Here is a 7,496-nt window from a genome sequence, read left to right on the forward strand (position 1 = left end):
GTGCTTAATGGTGACTTAAATACAACCATTAAACCACCATTAAGAAACTATAAGCCACCATTAAACCAAGCTTAAAGGATGTGTTTCATTTTGTGGCTGAAGGTGCTATTAACAACAATTATAAGGAATGTTTTGTTGTGGAAACAGTGAAGGAATATCTTAGAACATGTTAGTAATATTTTGATGTGACAGTTAAAAAAACATGGAAAAATAAATCGAGAACCAGCGCACTTTTTTGTGTTCAGTAAATATATACAGTTTTTTTCAATGGGTGCCACTGTAGCTCTCCGGTCTATCAAAATATTTTTTCGGAGAGCTACAGTTCTGCAGCTAATTTAAAAGCAACCCCATGATCTTCGCTATTCAAATGCAATTGAAATTATTTTTAAGGTTTCGTGTTGTATCTCTTAACAGATTAGTTGTAGCTGACTTAAATCTGAAAGCATGAAAATGTTCCTCTACTTCCCGTGAGATCTATCAGATTACAATGTTCAACTCCCATGAGTACTTTCAGTACTTTGATTTTACTTTGCTTTCACAGGATAATCAACTCCGAAGCGGTCATCGTATTGACCAGAAAACTTATTAAATGACGTCTTTAAACCAGACTGCTTTCTTGATTCACATCTTGTAAATAACACAAATGTCTTCGAGTCGTCATATGACGATAAATAACAATACTATTGTCATTGATAAAACGTCATTGATATATATCCTAATCTCTAGTTGGAAGCCATATCACGTTTTTTCTTCTACTTGTGTAGAAGGTTCGAAATGATTTCTGATCCCCTATAACAATAGTTTAGGTTCGGATTCATGGAAAATGTCCAATAAGACTTTATTCATAATCTGATAATTGTATAGTTGTTTCCTTTTTTCTATACAGTATATTTTTGAATGACCCAAAAAAAAAGCTTTATATAAGGTGCGTGCATTAATTGTTCTAAATCTGGAAAGAGATTTAAACAAGTTGTAACTGTTGTCCCACAACCGATGATAAAGAGATACTGATGGAGCAAAAGTAAAAAAAACAACAGTTATTGATCAAAACATGAGGAAATGCACGTTCGATTTAAAATTGAAACAATTGAAATAAAATTTTCTAGTGTTTCCTGGATCATTTTGTATTTGTAAGGAAAAATATTTGAAAATAATATGACCTGACAAATTTAAATGTTCAGTATGAATTTTCATTAGCTAGTTAATTTCATTTTATTTTTACAAAATAATATACCAGTATGTATCGAAGTGTTCGAATGTTCAACATATACATGATATATTCACGGTAAACAGCCAAATAAAATATTTTTCTTCTCAATTTTGGGTTTCAAATAGATGTAAAGATGGGAGAAAAAAATATCGAATATTTATAACCCCAGGGATTAAATTGATGCTGAATTTTTCTGAAAGAACTTGTAAGATGTACAAAAAGTATTATTTTACAAAAACCTCACTTTATTTTACGAGCACGCAAGTTTAATATGTACAATTATATAAATTGTAAAATTGAATGGTATTTGGTAACTAGTCACAATATACATTTTTAATTAGCTTTCGCAATAATCTACATCATTCCTTTAAATACAAAGGTCATTCAGAAAGTTCGTAGACTTTTGTCATAACTTTTGTATTTAATATTATAGACATATAGTCATGCATATAACAACCAAACTTGGTACACATATTTTAACAAAAGATTCAAATATTTTGATTAAAAAGATTAGAATATATTAATCACAATTATTTAGATTTAAGACAGCAAAAAAGGGGTCAGGGATCAGGGTCAAAATTGAGTTATTTTCTTATTATACAATTTTCATGTTTATAGCCACACATTTTTTTAAATAACACTGAAGGAAATAAAATTTAAATGCTTAATTTAAGTAATGTTTTATTACTTCAGAAGCTAAAAGGTGATGCAATGCCTTAATTAGTTATAAATAATATCACTTTCAAAAGACAGATACTTGATTAAAATTAGAAAAAATCCATGACGTCAAAGGACGTCAAGGAGCGGCGAGAAGCATTAAAGATTTTATTTTGCATTCGGGAAACCTTTAAAACAAACTGAAAATGCCGAAGGAACCGCAAAATCTATATAAAATGAGCGGTGCATTTTTTTTTATGGAAAATAAAATCATTGAGTAATAGAGACCTTGAAACCGTGTATATAAAATGAAAAGACAACGTAATTTTGAAAAAAAAAATCTTCCTCGATGTTGCTTTTGACGTAACAATGTTATTAACTGTTCTCCGTGGCAATAAAACATGTTGCTTTAAAAACTGGCTAACATGAGTTCCATTTATTGAAATGGAATGAAACTTCACATATCTATAACTTTAAAGTTTTTACGTATAAAATGTGTTGATCTTAAATTTTATAAAAAAATTGTCATGGTGAGGAACATTGTCTACGTATTTTTTGAATTCCCTCATACATGTGTATATAGTACAAGCATTATGACAAACACCTGATACATGTATACTCTATCATTTTAAATTTTGGATCACAATTAATGTCTTGTAATTTTTTCCTGCAATATACGTTTAACGGGCTATCTGGAATACTGCCTTATGGTGGTTTCAAAATTGAATACAAGGACATGCATGCGTACAATGCGTTAAATGACTATCATTATACCTAATATAAATAATCCCAAGTAAAAAGGAATCTGATTGGCCGAGGCAGTCGCGTGACTGTCGTGTTCTCCCTGCAACAAAACGTCGTGTTTCACGTCGTGTTTCGCTATTGCGGTGTCACAATGCAACGTCTGATATAATTACTACTGAGTCAGATTGTTTACATTGTTGATTGATTGTGTCAATTCAAACGTGTAAAATATAAATATTTAGCACATATAGTGTTCTCATGGGTAGGGTTTGAATTTTGCTGGAGTGTAAATCACATGGACTTGTCACGAAGGATTTTTAAGGATGTGCAGCTATTGGTATAAGTTAAGGTTGCTTCATATCGTTCTTATCAAATTTTATTTTATTTATGGGATCTTTCTTCATATTTCCTGCATTGTGTTTGATTCGGAATAATAAACAATTTATTGCATGACTGTTCGGGATATATAAAGATTTCTTCGCCCATAAAAAATCATATTCCCCACGGGCGTTGCCAGCGGTGCCCTCGGGGAATATGATTTTTCATGGGCGACGTAATCTTCATGTCTTCCTCACTACCATGCAATAAATCTATAATATTCTTGAGACACGGTGATATTTATATATATTCATTATTTCAATTCTCAGGATATAAATTTGTCTGACGTCATAAAACTAAACGGCGTATAATAAGGGTTTTATTTTAACATAATTTTGCATATTATGAAAGTAGCAAGCGGAAATTTTCAACATTTTTTATTTGTTGTTGTTTTATTATCAAATTTTGAAAACACGGCCTACATAGAACTACTTTTATTGCCTCAGTTCTCAAGGTTTTTGATAACCCCTCGTAAAGTAAAATACATACATACAATACATATGAAAAAGTATACAAAACATATAAAAAATATAGAAATAAAATGCCAAAAAATTATAGAATTCCAATAAAAATTAAGGAATACAAATGAAAATAATAAAATACATATAAAATTATACAACCGAATACAACCGGAAAATATGACATTGTAAATAAAAAATTATAGAATACAATTGGAAAAGATATTGCATCATTTGATAGTCCATAAACTTTGGCAACAATTGTTTAATGAAAATTCTTAATTTCATTTCAATATAAAATGAACTATACTTTTACATCTGAATGTCTCATCCAGATCACACATGTAATCATTAACTGTTTTTCTTCTTTCCAAATAAAATTTATAATTGTATCAAGTGCTGCCTGACGTTTTCATTCTAATTATCAGTCTGTTATCTACAAACTGATTGGCGACGGGTTTTTCAGTAATTTTGAATTCCAAATCATGACAAAGAACACGAGGCGGATGTGACCGGTCTGCAGGAGATGTTCACTCCTCCATGGCACCTGATCCGACATCCGATGTCTTGGAGTCCATGATTGCCCTGCTTCTATTTTGTGGAGTTTTGAGCTTAAATAGTGTTACTTATCACAGTATGTTCAGAAAGTGCTTCAAAGTGTTTACTATCTCAGGAACTTTAAGATTCGTGTGAAGAATACAGGAATTATTTACAGCTCCATCGCAATATATTCAGAAATTGCTGTTATTTTTTTACACCGCTTTTACCATTTGGAAAGATGTTGAAATTTTGGTTTTGCACATCAGCAAATTCTTCTATGTGTTCATCGTGTATAATGCATAAATTAAGCATAATGCATCCCATTTTCATAAAGGAACATATCTCTCTGGGGTTATAAATACACATTTCTCTCAGTATTTTAATCCTGCCTTTTAGGTAGCCGATCGACCTTTCAACAGTCTGCCGCCAAGATGAGAGCGCAAAAATGAAACGTTGTTTTTGCTGATTACTCTGGCACATGAAGTAACAGTATTCAAGTTCAAAAGTCCACAAAACAATACGGAATAGGAGCATAGCAAACACGGACCTTCAAAACATCAGAGGTGGGATCAGGTGCCATGGAGTGAGCATCCCCTGACGACCCGTCAACCCCCTGCATGCTCCTTGTCATTATCGAGAACTAACGAAAAAAATCCTCGTTAACTCAGTGTTTAAATACATGTAATAGACTTACAATTAGTATTAAAAAGTCGGTCATCAAGGTCGTTGCTGACAATGTTATTGTATAGACCATAGGACTTACGAAATAATGACTTCATCTATAGGGTGTCATAGTCATTGTTTTAAGGGTTAGACAGAGTCTGACATGATGTGAATATATGGTGGTGCTTGTGTTCCATTTCCACCTCTAAAGCAGTATACTGTTTCGTAGAACTAGCAGATTATTGGCACATTCAGGCCATCTAGTATGAGCACTTCAAATAATGAGATTATGATCCACAACAATCTAAAACAGGAACAATAAAATTATTCCATTAGTATGTACACAGTGTTTGCATGATATGCTCTTAAAACCTAGAAACATAAACAAATCTGTAACAGAATTGATGGATACCCCTTGCAGTTTAGTTTATGTCATCTGAATCTCCTCCAATTGGTGAACGTAATCCAATATGGGACTCATCGAGCACTCTATGATCACAGGAGTGCCAATAACTTCCTCAAATGACTGTTCGGTTATGTTCTGCGATGCTTGATCCATCCACTGATTTATCTGCAGCTAAGAAACTATGTAAAATTTGTACACAATAATCACCAGACATTATTATGGATAGTTAAATTTGCAGCATAAAAGTATGATTTATGCTACACCAACATTTAAGAACACCTCCTTCAAAGTAATGGTATGTTTTATAACTGTCTTGTGTATAGTTGAAAGGGGACGCACCAAAGCGATTTTCAGTCTCTCTGATGGATTTTTGATTGGCCTAATACTAAATTGAAAGCAATAGTTACTTCTCCTGTGTTTTCTCTTATTGCCTCATTAACGTGGATCAATAATGCGAGAATAAAATTCGACTGTTGACCTATTTATGTATTCTGAAATCATCAGTGTAATACATTGACATTGTTTTCTCAGAAAGTACTGAATACAGAGATGTGTTTCGTGGTATCGTAAGTAAATGTATTATAAAATTATTCATTCCATCGACACAATATGATTTTCCCAAAAATCCATTAAATAATATCCAGTAAGAAAAGGAAACATGCTGGAATTTAACCTGACCTCGTCATATTGTATACCTAAAAATATCAGCGTTGAAAGAGATACATGTACATGTGGATGAATTCCACAGGTCTAGTATTACACTACTACTTAAATGACCTTTAATATGCATAATTAATAATTTCAAACAAAAATTACCATGATTTGAATATTAAATCTTCTGAGGCCTTTTTTGAACATTTCTAAATATAATATGTTTTAAATTCAAAATTATGTAAATTGTAAACTGAAGTGGTACAATTACATATTAGTATATGATTATTAAATCCCATTACTAAATTATAGACATTGATGGGTCGTTTATTGCGAGAAAAAGATACAGACACTCATAATACAATCCGGAATTTAAATAAATGTAAGGATTTTCTTTCTTTTTTTCTAAATTAATACCTAGTTCGAGCATTTTGAAGGGAATCAGATTATTTTTTTTCAAAATATTTGTTTGCATGTTAAGGGGTACCGACCTTCTGATATCACAGATAACTCTCAGAGACAGTCAGAGTACAAAATATGAATAATACAGTTTTCTTATTCAGAGTTTCCTAATTTAGACCTTTGAGTAGTCAATTCGATGAAAACATTACTTTCTATTTCTTTTGCCAATCTCTTACTAATTGTTTTATTATATTTAACAATAAAACATTTAAATCATACTTCAAAAGCATTTTGAATTGAATAAGTTTTATTTTTTAAAGTTTTAAAGTTGTATTTTTTAAAAGACCAATTTAATAATGGTTTAATGTTTCAAGTACTTAATACACAATTTTTATAAGTATGACATTTTTTTCATATGAAGAAATCTTTAGAAGAAAGATAACTCCTCCTAACAGATGTATTTTTTTCTTACAACCGCATACAACATTGTAATTTTCTGACTTAGGAAGCATCGCTTCATGATGTTTTCTGACATGATTTTAATAGGTATTATACTAAGTATTATTTTCATATACACCTCATATTTCAAATTAAATGTTATGATAATAAATCGTTACTGTTTCTGTTCTCTATGTTGAAATTTCTTCATATCATGATCTGACATAAAAATCATTTCTGAAAAAATAAGCTGCGCTTCTTACATCAAACTATTTTCCATGTGGCTCTAATGTTATTGTTGTTCATGAAAATCAACATTAGAAATATTAAATTTTCTGAGTGAAATTTGATAGCAGAGGGTCGGGACCCCTTAAATATGAAAATAGAAATGGAGCAAGAATTAAAAAAAATGGTATCTTATAACCATCTGTCTGTACACATTTTGTCACCATTTAATATTTAGCATGTTGATATGTTTATCTACGGTTCATACAGTTCATTTGTTCGCCTCACCTATTTACATTGACATTGGTCATACGAGGGATATAAATATTTTTTTCATATGCAAGGTTTTTATTATACAAATCACCCTTTTTTTCCTTAATCAAAACTATTGCTTCGGAATAAATTATTTCCAATTATTGGAAAATTATATATATAAATTTCTCAATTTACGCTTATATGCATATAGCAATGTATACATTTGCATAGGACTGTTGACGTACATGTCAAGTAGCTTTTTTCCGATAAATGGCGTTTTCTTCATTATAACCCTGAAAACAAAACACAAGCCCCAGTAAAATGGTCATTATTTGAGCACACGTTTTAAAAATTGAAGAAATTTACATCATTGTGTATTAGAATAAAAAAAAGTATAATTTACTTTTTCAGTGAAATGCTTCTGATTATTTCATAAAATATAGGGATGTATCACATACTTCCATTATCA

Source organism: Saccostrea cucullata, unplaced genomic scaffold, assembly GCF_032062105.1.
Source record: "Saccostrea cucullata isolate Sc308-1 unplaced genomic scaffold, CSIRO_AGI_Scuc_v1 ctg9928, whole genome shotgun sequence".
NCBI classification, from domain to species: Eukaryota; Metazoa; Mollusca; class Bivalvia; order Ostreida; family Ostreidae; genus Saccostrea; species Saccostrea cuccullata.